The 16,935-nt window shown below is 35.0% G+C and overlaps 1 protein-coding gene and 1 long non-coding RNA gene across 7 annotated transcripts in view; one reads left to right on the top strand and one right to left on the bottom strand.

Moving 5' to 3' along the window:
• The window catches only part of LOC118149139 (uncharacterized), a 429,176-nt gene that overhangs the window by 106,876 nt on the left and 305,365 nt on the right, over nt 1-16,935 (top strand). The window lies entirely within an intron of this gene.
• The window catches only part of LOC118149138 (uncharacterized), a 39,969-nt gene continuing 24,621 nt past the window's right edge, over nt 1,588-16,935 (bottom strand). For 3 of the 6 annotated variants that reach the window (XR_004736375.3, XR_004736372.3, XR_004736373.3), the window contains exons 8-10: nt 16,644-16,886; nt 15,353-15,598; nt 9,948-12,333 (exon numbers count right to left, since the gene is read on the bottom strand). This is a non-coding gene — a long non-coding RNA (uncharacterized LOC118149138). Of the gene's footprint in view, nt 3,118-9,947; nt 12,334-14,061; nt 14,702-15,352; nt 15,599-16,643; nt 16,887-16,935 lie in introns of those variants that run through there. The other 3 variants (XR_013529029.1, XR_004736374.3, XR_004736376.3) reach the window with 3 other exon arrangements.

The raw sequence follows: 16,935 nt of genomic DNA, 5'->3' as shown, positions 1-16,935 counted from the left end.
TACTATTGTTCATTAAAAGGCACCAGAGCTCTTTAGAGAATCGGCTGGTTCTAGGACAGGAGCAAAGAATTATACAAGATAAGCCTGGTACATACTATTGGTAATACTATTAGACTGGTAATACTATTGTTCATTAAAAGGCACCAGAGCTCTTTAGAGAATCGGCTGGTTCTAGGACAGGAGCAAAGAATTATACAAGATAAGCCTGGTACATTATGTATTACTAGGAAGTAAGAAAGTATTAAAAATAATACAGTGGTTGGGATATGCCAGAAGGATATAAGAGCCAACTGAAGGGGTCTGAATGGCATAATCTGAAAAAAAAAAAAAAAAAAATAGATCCAGAATATAAAGTACTATTGGGTTGGATACAATAAGTACTAACATAAAGGATTATGTAAATAAGAGAAAAGAGACAAAATCTCATGGAGAAGACCAAATAATTATGTAGATATTATAAATCTTAAAAAGTTGAATCGTAACTTCTCACTCTTTGAAGAATACAGTGGGACAGGGTGTAAACTTAGTAAAGAAACCACAGGGCAAGCACTACCTCCGTTAGGTGATTGTAAACTTAGTGAAGAAACCACAGGGCAAGCACTACCTCCGTTAGGTGATTATAAACTTAGTGAAGAAACCACAGGGCAAGCACTACCTCCGTTAGGTGATTGTAAACTTAGTGAAGAAACCACAGGGCAAGCACTACCTCCGTTAGGTGATTAAGGTCAACGTTAAATGGGATGTATCATCTTACGTTGATATCATCTAGCTTTAACATCATTAGATAAAAATTTCTACCTAACTCTGTGGTTTTCCTCTCAATAATACAACTCCAGTTTAACCATGAGAACATATCAAGAGGATCTAAATTAAAGGGAATTCTACAAAATTCCTGATTTGTATGCCTCAAAACTCTCTGTCAAGGTCATTAAATACCAAAGTCTGAGAACTGTCTTAGCTAAGAGGAGCCTGAGCAGACATGAGCATTAAATGCCGTGGGTGAGATGCTGGAAGAATAAAACATCTTTAGGTAAAAACCAAGGAATTCTGAATATGAAGAATGGAGTTTAGTTAAAAATGATATAGCAATATTAATTCATTAATTATGACAAATGCAGAATACTAATATGAAATGTTAATATTAGGGGATATGAGTGTGGGATATGTGGTTACCTTCCATAATACTATCACAATTTTTCTGTAAATCTGAAATTGTTTTAAAATTTTTATTTAAAAAGTTTTCAGAAATCAAGAAAACTAAATCTAGCAAGTAGTTGCAAAACAAGAATACAAAGAGCATCTAACAGCAGATTAATTACTCTCAAATCACTGTGTATCAAATAAATACATGCTAACATTGTAGAATATCTTAAAAATAGTGATAATTGACATGGTGTTTTAAGAGAACCTGTGGAAAAACATCATAGCATTTACTTTTGCTAAAAAACATTTAAAAATAATTAAGTTAAATATATTTACAAAGAGATAAGTAAACTACAATTTATATAAAATACCAGAAAATTAATATAGTAGAAAAATGTAAAATGATGGAACAAAAACTTATATCTAAGAGCTAGTTTAAAAATATAAAAACAGCCAATATGGTAAAGCAAAGATAAGACAAAAAATTGGGAGAAATGGAATAGATTAAAAACAGAAAAGGATGAGGAAAACAACTATGATGTAAGAGACAAGTTACAAAGAAACTTTTTTCAGTATTTGTAACACTTTTAAAAGACTTGTAAGAGGCTGAGTAAGGACTATGAAAACACATCAGGGCTCCAATCCCTAAAACTTTTTGTTTACTTTATGAGGAAAATAACTTCAGCTGATATGATTAAATTATTGATTTTGACTTGGGGAGATTATTCCGTATTGTCACTGTGGGTTGTAAATCAAATAACAAGTGTTATTTAAAGATAGAGGCATGTGGAGATTTGATATACACAAAACGGGCAGAGGACATGTGACCGTGGAGGCAGATTTGTGTCCACAAGTCAAGGGATATAGGCAGCCACTATTGGCTGGAAGGGGAAAGGAATACATTTTCACCTAGAGTCAGCATGACTCTGCTGACACCTTCATTTTGGCTCAGTGACACTGATTCAGACTTCTGGACTCAGAACTGTGAGAGAGAAAAAAATTTTTTAATTCGCCAAGTTTGAGGTCATTTGTTATATTACACCAGGAAACTGATTAGCTTAAAATTCATTTATCAAAACAAGAGAGTGAATATTCTCCACATACCAATTATGGGGGGAAAAAAAAGTAGAAGGTGTTTTTAATATGTGTCTAGTCACTCAGTCCTTGATGCTGATACTCCTGCAGCTCTCATTCATATGGGAGGAGGTAGAGTATTGATAAACACCATACCAGACCTGGCTCTCACCATGGAGATAGAAAGATGGAGTAATATTAATGTTGAGGCAACAATGGTGGTGGCTCTTCAAAGAACAAGCAGTAGAAGGGGAGGTGAACAAGCCTGAGAAGTTCAATAATCTCTGTCTTCTGCCACTCATATCCACACATAGGTACTTTTAATAACTGGAATTCCTTCTGAAGTCTGAGATCAAGGCATCCTCACTACTTGCCTGAGTTGAATTTCAAATCCGATCCCTAAAGATGGTATTCTGTTGCCACCTGATAATAAAGCTTTAAAGACCGTTTAAGCGCCAAACTGCAGTCTTAACTGCTGCAGTTTGTACCAAGTTCATAGCAGGTAACCATCATCTTGTTGTTTCTCCTTAAGCACCACGTTGGATGGTCTGGGTCAATTGCCTGGTGACAAAATCCAGACAAAAATCTCCTAGTGTTTGAGCCCTAAATTGTCTCCCAGTCCTCATGCCATTGTTGCAACAGTTAGCCAGTCATGAATGTCATTGCTCATGAAGCAAAACAAATGCCTGAGTAGATCCAAATGGTTTCACACAATATGTAAAAACAACTCAAATTCCACATGGTTATTGGAGCCAATTATGCCAGGCAATATTGCAACACTGTGTTTTGTCTACTGATCCTCTGAGACTTTGAAGTATATGTACAAATTATTTCACTCCCCAGAAGAGGTGGGTGTAATTTTCCTTTACTTGGAGATGATCTTGTCTTTGTGACTTGCATCTAACAAATAGAATGATAAGAAAGTGATACTATTATTTCTGACTTTATGTCATAAAATTGTTAATACAGTCCCTCCCATGCCATCCCTTTGGCTTACTGTAGCCCTGAGACACTGTGTAAGACATCCATATACAATTAAGCCATCATACTGAGAGAACCTTTCTAGAGGTCATGTAGAAATACAGATGATAAAGAAAGATGCCTGAGGGCATTTGCCTGCTCCAAGTTTACCCAACTGTTGTGTTTTTATAGCTCAGAAATGAAAAATGTGAGTTACCAAACAGTCAAATAATAACCCTCAGTTTTTTAATCCATCCCAACTAACTCCACATGGAGCGGGGATGAGCTGTATTTTCTAAGGCGTAACCCTCCTGCAGATTTGTGAAAATACATTTTATTGTGAATGTATGCCTGTAAGTAAGCTTAGAGACATAAGGGGCAAAAGATGGTTTGCAATACAACCATAATAACTACAACATCATAAATAAATTTAAGTGACCAGAAGGTATTTGGCAGCTCAGAGTTCAGTAGACATTTACACTGTGATGGAGGAAGAGAAAGCTTCAAGCTTCCTGGGAACTTTCAGCCATTCAGCCAGGGATCAATTGGAAGGCACTTACAAGTCACAAAGTTGGATTCCTTAGTACTTGTGGCATCAAGAGAGACTACACACAATGGGTGACCCTGGGGAATCTACAAGAGAATAAAGGTGTCAGGGGAAGGAGCTTGTTACTTGAGCTGGGCTTTTGTTACTTGCTTTAGAAACAGAGTTCAAGAAGTCTGGGCTTTGCTGTAGGATTAACTGTTAATATAATGTTCAAGCAATGTAAGTATTGGTATCTTGATAATTTTTATCTCAAGAAGGAGGCACAAACTAGAGATAATAAAAATATCAGAAAGCACTTGAGGTGGGGGATGATTGATGATTTTTAAGGTCTGTAAGTTTTTCAGTGTTCATACAGGATATTGAATATATATGTACATTTTTAAAATATATGTGTTTACATTAAACAGGAGAATACCTAGGGCTAGCTGTAAAAGTTAGGCAAGCTACCTGCTGATAGCTGCCATGGTCTGCTGTTTTGTTGTGTTTTGTTCTTCTCCACAAGAATTTCATATTTGAAACCTGACTGTTTCAGGGACTAGAAATATGAATTAATTCAGCTGTCCATTGGAAATGCTTGTAATGCAATCCCTTATTTCTCAGAACCACGTATTCTAACTATAAACACATAGCCCAGTGTATTAACTGTTGGTTCAATAATCATTTCAGATGCAATGTATTAATTTTTTAATGTAGTGCCTTAGCTGAGCCTTCTGCAAGTCATTCAACCACATAGTTAGGCCATCAAGCTCTGGGATATGGGGTACAGGATGAGATTCACGAATACCATGGCCAATAGCTATGCCATATTGAGTGTAAAATAGGCATGCTAGACCAATATGGGATTCCATGTTTATAGATGAGACATTCGGTAAGTTTTGGGATGGCAATAATAGATAAACCAGTACAGATAGAAAAATAAAATGAATCATCTCTCTCTCTCTCTCTCTCTCTCACACACACACACACACACACACGCACACATTTTTAAAGTACATTTCCATTTTAAATAACAGATTTTCCCTCTGTGATGAAAAGTATCCAATATAATCCACTGGCCACTAAACAACTGGCTTTTTCTCCTAGAAAACAATGCATTTTGAAGGCTTAGCATCAGCCTCTGTTGGTGACAGGTTAAGCATTTAGGAGTATATAGCAGCTTGTAGGTCAGACTTAGTGAGTGGAATTTCATGCTCTTTGTACGCAAAGCTTTAATTCTTTGTTTCCATAGCTCCTCCACTTAATGGGCAAATTGTACAAATGTTTGGGAAGTCAAAGAGAAATATTGGCTGACTTCTACGTCATTGATCTTATTAATGCAATTTGTTCATGCATTAGGGATCTGCTTAAGCCTGTCCCCAAATGTGTTATTTGTCACTCATTTGTGCACTGGATTTTTGCTCTGTCTTCCTGATCTTGTGATTCGTTGAATCTCAGTAACACTTGGCTCATGGCATTCAACTCTGGCTGCATAGTGACTTCACATGCTGTGGGCAGATACGTAGCCTTGCACATCAGAATTTACTTTTCATTTAAAGTGTAGTATTCTGCAACAGAGCCAGTGATCTTTGTCTAGAATTCTAGTGGCCTGTGCTGAAACTCTTTATAGTATCCCTATCCACACAGACATGTTTTTATCATGTGGATGCACTCGGTCATCTGGCTAAAAGAGGGTAAATTGCATTGAAGTCTGGGCCTGCTGTAGAGCCCTCTCTTACTCTAGGCTCCACTCAAAATTGGCAGCCTTATTTGTTACTTGATAAATGGGTTGAAACCATATAACCACTGGGGTAACGCATGCTGCCTTCCAAATCTGACGAAACCCATATAAAGACCTTCTTAATTTTTTGGTATCAGGGAATAGAGGTACAATGACTTGTACTTTGTTTTAATGTAGATATTCTTTAAGATATCATGAAACAGATTTTAAGATATTACGAAACAGCTATCATGAAAAAATTATCCTGGGATTTAACTCCAACTCTCCCCAAGTAGGGTAGTGCACCCTTATCTGCGGGTGATAGATCCTAAGACTAGTAGGAGATGCCAAAAATCACAGATGATACTGAACCCTGGATATACTGTTTTTTTTTTCTATGCATACATATGTAGAAGAAAATTTAATTTATAAATTAAGCCAGTATGAGCTTAACAACAATACAAAAATAGAACAATTATAACAATATACTATAATAACAGTTATGTGTATATGTTCTTTCTTTCTGTCTTTTTCTCAAAATGTATTGTTATGCAGTACTCACCCTATGTATTAGTCCATTCTCACACTACTATAAAGTCATTTCCTGAGACTGGGTAATTTATGAAAAAAAGAGGTTTAATTGACTCACAGATCCACAGACTGTACAAGAGGCATGGCTGGGGAGGCCTTAGGAAACTTACAATCATGGAGGAAGGGAAAGGGGAAGCAGGCATGGTTTCCCCATGGCCAAAGCAGTAGAAAAAGAGAGAGGAGGGAGAAGTCCTACACACTTTTAACCAACCAGATCTTGTGAGAACTCTTTCATGAGACAACACGAGGGTGATGGTACTAAACCATTAGAAACTATCCCCATGATTTAATCACCCTCCACCAACCAGGTCCCACCTCCAATACTTGGGATCACAAATCAACATGAGATAAGGGTGGGGACACAGAGTCAAACCATCTCATTCTGCCCCTGACCCCTCCAAATCTTGTGTCCTCCTCATATTGTAAAATACAGTCATTTCTTCTCAACAGTCCCCTACATCTTAACTCATTTCAGCATTAACTCAGAAGTCTATGGTCCAACTTTTTATCTGAGACAATACATATCCCCTTCACCTTTGAGCCTATAAAATTAAAACAAGTTAGTTACTTCCAAATACAAGGAAGATACAGGCATTGGGTAAATGCTCCCATTCCAAAGGGAGGAATTAGCCAAAACAAAGAGGTTACAAGCTTCATATATGTCTGAAACCCAGAGAAGCAGTCATAAAATCCTCTAGTGCCAAAATAATTTCCTCTGACTTCATCTCTCACATTCAAGCCACACTTCTGATGAAAGGGGTGGCCATCCAAGGTCTTGGACAGGTCTGCCCCTGTGACTCTGCAGCATCCAGCCCCACAGCTAGCTGTTTTCATGGGTTGGCATTGAGTGCCTGCAGCTTTTCTGGGTACATGGTGCAAGCTTTTGATGGATCCACCATTCTGGAGTCTTGAGGATGATAGCTCCACTAGGCAGTGCCCCAGTGGAGACTATGTGGGAGCTCCAACTCCACCTTTCCACTCTGCTCTGCCCTAGGAGAGGTTTTCCAGAAGAGCTCCATCACGGCAGCAGATTTTAGCTGGACATCCAGGTATTTCGATACATTCTCAGAAATCTAGGTGGAGGCTCCAAAACCTCAACTCTTGCTTTCTGTGCACCTGCAGGTCTGAAGTTCTATATATATTTTTATTAGTCAATGCTCTGCAGAGTAGCACTTTTGCTGTCAAGTTTGATGTAGTATAGATGTACATATAAGAAGTCTTCTTGGTGGTGTACTTCTTTTAAGAACTTCCTAAAGTATCTGAATAGTAATTTTCATCTTAATATTTGATATTTAACCTTTAGTTTCTGCTTTGTGAACTCATGACTTAATTGGTCAGAAACTTTTTTTAGTGTCTTTATAAAATTTTGTGTTATACTGTGTTGTTACACTGTGTTTGAATGAATAGTGAAAAAAATTGCAATTGGAATCATATGCACTGACAAGACTGTTATAAAGTAAATGCCTTTAATAAATCTTTTTAGCTTAAAAATGGCAGTCCAATATTTAAATTGTTTGGTAGTTCAATATTTAAATTGTTTTCACACCTTGTCTTAAACTATGTCTTGTTAAGCATGTTTAGTTATTTGAATGTCTGTGTGACATGGATTTCTCATCTCTTACTATTTGCATTATTAACTTATGAATGCTCTTTAGGACGGAAGCTTGCATACATTAGTGGAAGCAGCTAAAGCTTGGAGCTTATACTCTATGAAACAATAGCCTGAGTTGTAACTTGTCCCTTTTAGCCATGATGGAGCTGGAGCAACTAGAATGCAGGGCACCATATCTCGAGGCTGCACAAAGCAGTGGGGTCCTGGGTCAGGAGCACAAAACCATTGTTGTCTCCTAGGCCTCCAGCCTTGTGATAAGGAAGGGTTTGCCAGGAGGACCTCTGAAATATCCTGGAGGCATTTTCCCCATTGACTTAGCTATTAATATTTGGGTCTTCCTTACTTATGCAAATTTCTCTAGCCTTAAATTCTTCTTCATAAAATGGGGTTTTTCTTTTCTTCTACATGGCCAGGCTGCCACTTTTTCAAACTTCTATGCTCTTCTTCCCTTTTAAGTATAAGTTCTAGTTACAGGCCATTTCTTTGTTTATGCAAATGAGTTAGACTTCTAGAAGCAGCCAGATCATCTCTTGAATGCTTTGCTGTTTAGAAATTTTTTCTGTCAGAAAAACTAAATCATCTCTTTCAAGCTCAAAGTTCCACAGATCTCTAGAGTAGGGGCACAGTGCTGTTAGTCTCTTTGCTAACTCATAGGAAGAATGACCTTGGCTCCAGTTTCCAATAAGTTCCTCATCTACATCTGAGACTGCCTCAGCTGGGACTTCACTGTCTGTATCACTATACGCATTTTGGTCACAACCACCAGCAATTCTCAAAAAAGTTCCAAACTTTTGCTCATGCAATTTAAAACTTATAAATTGCCTATTTCTGGAATATTGTATTTTAACATTTTTGGAACACACATGACAATGGGTAACTGAAACTACAGAAAGCAAAACCACAATTAAAGAGAAACTACTGTAATCATACTTCTAACAGCCCATTTACAGCCTGCAAACCCTGCCTGCCACCCACTCCTCGAAAACAAGCCTGCCAAAGTCTTCCTGCTCATTCCTAAGTAGTAATTTCCAGGTCATTAAGACAAAAGTATGCATTCAAAGCACTTGATTTTAATTGTGAAATATATAGGCTACCAACTGGAAAATATGTGTACCATAAAATAGAGAACATAAAATTAAAAGGGATACTTATATTTTCATTTTTGAGATTCAAGAAATAAGATGAAAGTAGTATTATTTTTAATAAACTTTAAAAAAGACTAAGAGAGTACATTGAAGAACAGTTCTACATCTGTCAAAAAGTAATTACGGAAAACAATAAAAAATGCATATAAAATAATGCCAAGAATTTTTCATGTTAGATAGTTGAGTGTGGGGTAAGCCAGGGAATTAACATATAATTATGCCTGGAAATGCAACTAGTGATAAAAGTTTTATCAAACTATATAATGTTAACATAAGGCTATATTCAGGGCCATTTAAGCCCCAGAACAAGCATCTTCAAATGACTTATAGTACAGCAAAAGGGAATTCAGTATTTTCATAAACATCTGAAATTTAGGAGAGAGAAAACAGCTTAATTCATTATTATTTAGTTCTACCTCATATATGAATGATATCTGTCATAGCTTTGCAATTTGAAACAACAGAGTTAATTTACTCTCTCATGGGTTATGCTGATCACCATACTTGTTATTAAAGCAATTAACTAGTGAATATTTTTAAAGGAAGAGATGGAAGTTCAATATTTAAATGGTTTTGACACCTTGTCTTGTTAAGCATGTCCAGTTATTCTGAATGATGTCTATGTGACATGGATTTGTCACCTCTTAACATTTGCATTATTAACTTCTGAACACTCTTCAGGACAGAAGTTCACAAACACTGGAATATTTACTCTAGGCTCTGAACTACGCTAAGTTTAGTGCTTTAATGATGAATCTCGTACTTCTTATTAATGAATATAATCCTCTTGCGGTTGTCTTATTTAACACTGATTGCCATTGGATGATTATCTTCTGTGATGTTGTTTACACTCTATTAACACAAACAAGATGATGTCTGCTATTTTACCATCTGTATTAAATGATTCACCATTAAACTGTGCAACAACTGATACCACCAGATCCTGAAATCATTTTTTCTTTTTTAATCATATAGTTAATATATCACTCAAGCAGTCTCTTATTTTAAAACATATATTAAATCTTTGAGTAATCTTTAATTCATTTCAAAGATTTTATTTTATTCACTATTACATATTTGAAGTATTATTCATGGCAAGTCTGTAAACTTAATAACCTAATAGTGACATTTAATACTGATTTAGAAATTATTTATATAATTTAATATTTGTATATTCAGTCTTCTGTTACCCCCCATTAGGCATGCATTAAATGCTTTCATCAAAATACCATTTTTATTAGTTTCAGAACAGGCAAAAATATAAACCTTTGAAATTTAATTGAATATCCACATTTATTTTGAGCCACGTGCCAACATAGCTTGAATGGTAATGTTAATGTTTAAATGATGTGCAACCTGTGTAACAAGAATATATAGGCATACATGTTAACATGTTTACAAAATTAGACTTGTTAAATAATTCTTAAGGACACACATAAAGATTTTGTACAACTTTTGAACTTTATGACCTATAGAATTTATGCAATTTTGAGTAGTTTTCACTTTCATTCAAAGTTTGATATTTTTAATTTTCAAAGCCTAAAGATTTTTCCTCTTTGATAAATATGTTTTTGATAACTGCTTCTGAATTTTTCCAGGAGTTTATAAACTCTTTATTATTATTTTTTGTAAAACAGCACTTCTTCCACAATGCAGCTTTTTGCCAAAGTTTTCCCAGGACATTCACAAATGACATTGCCAGCAGATCTAATTTCCTCAATGATATTTTATCTACTTTTCCTTCATCTAGACATTTTAAAAGATTAATATATTTTTACTCTTTTATAGATTTTCTGCTATTTATAAAACTCTTTTAATCTAAACTAAACCTTAAGATTATTTAGTGCTAAACTAAATCTTATGATCATTACATAATTGGTTTATGCCTTCTGAGAGAGAAAATATTCATGATAATGAAAACATAAGAAACTATAAAAATTGTAAAGATTAAAGATTGTGGCATTTTCCCTTGAGTAGGCTAGGAAAAAAAATTACCTGATTATAGGTTTTTCTGAAAGCCCTGATAATTTGGCTGTGGAATGCATGGTATTAGCTGTCTTAGAGTAAAGTTTGCCTCTGTCCAGCTCCACTTTATTCAGGTCGGTTCTTCATGAATATCCTCATCAGAATTTGTTGCTAGTCAGAGGATATCCTAATAGTAAAGTGCTACTTCAAGTAGTATACACTTTTAAGTTACGTTGTCTTTTTTCTTCTCAATGATTAGAGAATGTTGTTACGTTGTCTTTTCTTCTCAATGATTTGTGAATTGTATATATTCATTCATTGTGCATTTGCTGGTATTAAATCTCTCAGATTTACTCTGCATTAAAATAGTTTCATTTCACTTATAATTTGAAGAATAGTTACACTGCATATAGTATCCAGTGTTGCCAGTAATTTTCTTTCCATGATTTGAAGACAGCATTTTATATTTAGCTGGTTTCCTTTAGCCTTAATAGGTCAACTTATAGACGTTTTACAACTTCCCTTTGCTTGGACTGTTGTTCAAATTTTCTGTTTTATTTTGTTGTTATTATTAGAGTAGCTTTTCTCTCAAAATTTCAGTGTAGATCTTTTCTGATTTATTCCACAGTTTACAAATTCTTTATTCATCTTTGCATAATGTGTTTTTATTTCCATCCATTGAATTCTTGTTGTTTTGTCAGTTTCAGATTTTTCATTTGGTTCTGCTATATATATTCCAGTCATCTGCCATGATTCTTTCAATGTTTTAGTTTTCTTGATATATTCAATGCAGTTATTTTGAAGTATTTAATAACTCCTTTACCTGGTTCCCTATTGGTTTTTTATTAATGTAAATTTCTTTTTTTGAATTTATTTTCATATCTGCCATACATGCTTGTTTGTTTTAAATTTAATCTATGACATTGTGTATAAAAAATTGAGATAACTTGAGCTTTGGAATACTTGAGTCTAGAATAATGCTGCATTTCTTCAAAGATGATAGAAAATTATTTTATACTTTCCTCCATTTGGTTATAAATTTGCATATTTTGGATTTCACTTCAGCTTATGTGTGACCTGTTTTTTTTTTTATTTTCCTTTAATACAAGCATTAATTTTTTTCCTGTACAATTTTATGAATGTCTAAATCTGAGAAAATATTATGAACTCAGGAATAATGTCTGGTCATATCCTTCTATTTCCTTTACCATCTGGTGTAAATCAAATTTCATATGTAGGAGTCTTCCTATCCTATGATTCTATCAGTAGCTAGAAGCTGTGCACAATTCTCAGGTGGGGAGTCTTTAGCAAACTTTTCATTTAATGTCTTCTATACAGACACTAAAGCAATGTACCCAAAATGTGGACCCAACTGCCTAAAATGTATCAACTGATTAACCTTTGCCAGTGACCATAATACAGATATTATGGAAATGGAGAATGGTGAACAAGCAAAAATTGACTGCATATGATAATTTTTGCAAGAAGTCCTTCATGGAATAAATTACTTGAAACTCCAGACCATGTTCTCAAGCAATATTTGAACTGATGGTTTTATGGAAGCCATTCCACAGCCAGTGATGTAGCATTGTCATATCACCTATAAGAAAGAAAAACCTTCTAAATACTGCATGTTCTCACTTTTAATGGGTGCTAAATGATGAGAATTCATGAACACAAAGATGGAAACAACAGACACTAGGTCTGTTGAGGGCAGAGGGTGGGGTGAGGGAGAGAACATAAAGGACAACTGTTGGGTACTAGGCTTAATACCTGAGTGATAAAATAATCTGTACAACACTCTGATATTAGTTTACCTATCTAGCAAACTTTCACACGCACCCCCAAATTCAAAGCAAAAGTGAAAAAGAACAATGGAACTTCTTTTTTTATTGCATTTTAAGTTTTGGGGTACATGTGAAGAACATGCAAGATAGTTGCATAGGTACACACGTGGCAGTGTGATTTGCTGCCTTCCTCCCCTTCACCTATATCTGGCATTTCTCCCCATGCTATCCCTCCCCAAATCCCCACCCCCCACTGTCCCTCCCCTATTCCCCGCAGCAGACCCCAGTGTGTAGTGCTCCCCTTTCTGTGTCCATGTGTTCTCATTCTTCTTAAAATTAGTGTTGAGATTTTTTTATAGATATGGAAGAAGTTGAATACACTGCAGGTCACAACAGTAATGTTACATAAACAAAATATTAAACAACAGAAGCCGGGTTCAATTTATGTGAATTAAAAAAAAGGCCAGCATAATCTAGAGTGATAGAAAAGTAGTTAATTCTGGTTTAAGAATTTTGACTAAGAAGTGGACACTGAAGCCTTCTTATGTCTTAGAAGGTTTCGATATTCTATGTGCTCATCTGGGAGTCTTTAATGAGAAAAATATGTATATATGTACATAATGTAAACATATATAATCAATTAGTACACATGTGCGACTTGTACCCTTATAATGTGGACTTTATGATATATATAACTCAGTAATTATGTAAATTTTAAAAAAATATTTAACCTTTTTGCCAACTTTCTTTTAGTTTATGTTTTTTTCACTTTTTTATTGTATACATTTGAGATTTCCAACATAATGTTAAGGGATTCATATAGTTCTAAAGATACATACAGATAGTAAAATTACTGTAGTTAAGCAGAATAACATATCTGTCATCTCACAAAATTATTTTTGTGTGTCACAAGAGACACTAAAACCTAAGTATTGTATATTATTTATTATATAACAAAATCCCTAACTGGGTTCAAACATCCCTTAAAGCTATCAGAAATCCATGGATGCTCAAGTCTATGATATAGAATGGAATTACATTTGCATATAACTTATGCACATCCTCTCTTAAATCTCTAATCATTTCTGAGTTATGCATGACACCTAACACATGTCAATGCTGTGCAAGCAGTTGTTTTATTGTACTGTTCATGGAGTCATGACAAAAGAAAAAGTCTGTGCATGTTCAGATAAGATACAATTTTGTTTTGAATATTTTCTATCCATGGTTGGTTGGCTGAATCCGTGGCTGTGGAATCCACAGATATGGATATGGAATGCTGACTGTATTTCACATTATATGTCAGTGTGCCTTTGAGTATGTCAAATTTTACTATGAGATAAAATTAGCATACACTATCACTATGTAGTTAATTTGTACTTTTAGAATCATTTTGACCTCTTTATGTTCAATTAAATTGATCTTAAGAGAAAAGGAAATGACAGGAAAACATAAATACTTCAGTCTTTTTCTTTATACTATAACCATAAAAACAATGTTAGTGTTAATTTTGATGCATTTCCTTATAATACATTTTAAATTAAATGTCAGTTATATTCATGATATATGTACTTGTTTATTCTTGTATTATACATCAATTAAAAGTTCAAAAAAATCTTGACAGGGCCTTTTCACTAGATATTCTGATTTAATTGGTCTGACATGGAGCACAAACATTGATATATTAAAACACATCATTCATCATATTAGTGTGCAGACAAGATTGAGAACCACACAAAAGAAAAAGCAGCACAACATTTTAGATGTAAGAATGCTGGTATATATCATCAAACAAATAAGTGTATGTACTACAGAGATACAAAACTTTGATTCCCACTTCTTGCTGTTCTATTACAGCCTCGACATTGATTCTAGTTTTCCATAGCATGGGGAATAAAATTATCAATTTTACTAATTACAGCTGTGTAACTCTAATAACGCTAGAGAAGAGTGTGGAAACATCCCTTGATGAAAATGGAAGCATCTTCCTTCCTTCTCTGTATTCATCTATTTAGTGAGCTACCACTCTAATCTGTCTGATTACCTACCTTTTTTGTTTTCTCCTTACTTCCTTTTTTCATTTCTGCTTGTATGTAGTTTTTATAAAAATGTATATGTAACTTAGATGCTTTTACATCTTTCCCTTTCCCATTGACATTGGTTGTATCTTGCTCAGTCATGCTGTATAAGTGCGAATTGAAAGTGAGTTGTTACTGGATATTCTTTGGTTTATTATCAGAGCTAACCCCATACTAGAAATATGTTGGAAACTAGACTGCTGTAAACAGAATTATGGCACACTGCTGATGGGTTTTCTTTGGATGACTCACCTATGCTTTTGATTTTATAATGAAAAGCATAGGTGTGCGAGTAGGGGTATACATTAGTATGAGAGATCTTTTAAAATGGCTCCTTTCTAGCTTTACATATTTTGTTAACCCTAAAGAAAAGAAGATACAGTTACTCTGTTTTTAAGTGGCCCTAGACATTGTATAAATTACAATAATCCTGTGTTTATTTCACTTTTTATTTATTTATTTATTTTTACTAAAGTTGACTCCTGAACGATGTGGTTTTGAAATACATGGATCCACTTACAATATTTTTTCAATAAATACGTTGGAAAAAACTTTGGAGACGTTCAGCAATTGGAAAAAAACTCACAACTTGTGTAGCCTAGTAATATCAAAACTTAAAAAAAAAAAAAAGAAGTATGCCATTAAAGCATAAGATATGTGGAGATACAAATCCATTTTATCTTATTCTACCATAAAAACCACACATTTATGATGAAAAGTTAAAAGTTGTCAAACCTTATCCATAAATACTTACATACTCCTTGTGGGCCCCCATTCAGAATGGAGAGACATGTAAACAGTGGTAATGACTCAATATTAAATCATAACTGCAAAGAAATTAGCTGTAGTATGTAAGGTGCTGTCGTAGCCATTGCTGTTGCAGTGAGCTCAAGTGTTGTAGATATCCACTTCCAATGCCAGTTATCTCTGCCTGAGAAGTTCCTCTCTCGGGTAAATTGCATATAGCAGCAAAAAGTGGTATCTCACAGTTCTCCTCAGCCTAGGCAATACAAAGACCAGGAGGGTGAAGGTATTTATGATAATTCACTTCCATTTAACAAACAGAAAATATGTTTTCTCTTCCTTATAATTTTCTTAAAAGCATTTCCTTTTCCTTAGCTTACGTTAGTGTAAGAACACAGTGTATTATATATACACACACACATAAAATATGGACTAACTGTATTATCAATAAATTTCGATTGGGGGTAGGACATTCATAGTTAAGTTCTTAGGGAGTTAAAAATTATATGTGGATTTTGAACTGCATCGAGCCCAGCTAATTTGCATTTTCAGTAGAGATATGGTTTCTCCATGTTGGTCTCTGTGTTGGTCAGGTTGGTCTCGAACTCCTGACCTCAGGTGATCCACCTGTCTCAGCTTTCCAAAGTGCTGGGATTACAGGCGTGAGCCACCACGCCCAGCCTAGAATTATAACTGAATGCTTAAATTAAATAATAGCTTTTATGGATGCTGCCCTCGGAGTCACTAATCCAACTGAAAAACGCCAACGAAATGAGCAGTTGATAGCCAAATTCTTCATTCTCTAGCCATCACCATAACACCTTTTTTTGTTTTCTGTTTTATTACTTCTGCCTAATGGTACAGTTTTGAGTAGGCAGTAGATAATCTATAAGCTTGCAGCACTAAAGGGAAATTATATTAAAAAAAGATAAGATTGGTCTTTACAGAATTATTTCCAGGTTCATATGTCAGGGCAATTATTTCATATGCTTTAACAACACTTGCAGAAATGTTATTTAAATGATTATTTTGTTAAAAATCATAATGCAGAGACTGACTAATTTCGACTGAGACTAACGCTGCACTAAAAACCAACATACACACACAAAATAGTTCTTGGCTTTTCATTTGTAATATGCGGAATAATTGTTCTGTGAAGATAATAGGCTGAACAACACTCTCCCTCCCCACAAAGGTGTGCAAGTCATAATCACTGGTTCTGTGAATGCGGCTTTGTGTTTGTTGTTATGTTAAAGCTCCTGGGATGGGTTACTGGAATATTCTTAATTCTCAAAGTTTACCTGATGCAATCACCATGTGAGACACAAAAGGAGTCAGAAGAGGTAATGTGATCGTCAAAGCAGAGACTGGAGTTGTATAATCAGAAGATAAAGGAAAGGATCAGCAGCCAAGGAGTACAGATGGCCTCCAGAAGGTGGCAAAAGCATGAAAACATGTTTCCTCTAGTGCTCCAGAAGGACCCAGACTGCCAACACCTTGACTTTAGCCCAGTGGAACTCATTTCAGGCTTCTGGGCTCTGAAACTGTAAATAATAAGTTTGTGTTGCTTTAAGCCATGAAATTTGTGGCAGT

This window comes from Callithrix jacchus, chromosome 18 (genome assembly GCF_049354715.1).
Source record: "Callithrix jacchus isolate 240 chromosome 18, calJac240_pri, whole genome shotgun sequence".
NCBI lineage: Eukaryota > Metazoa > Chordata > Mammalia > Primates > Cebidae > Callithrix > Callithrix jacchus.
This window is presented reverse-complemented; position numbering and strand designations above follow the sequence as displayed.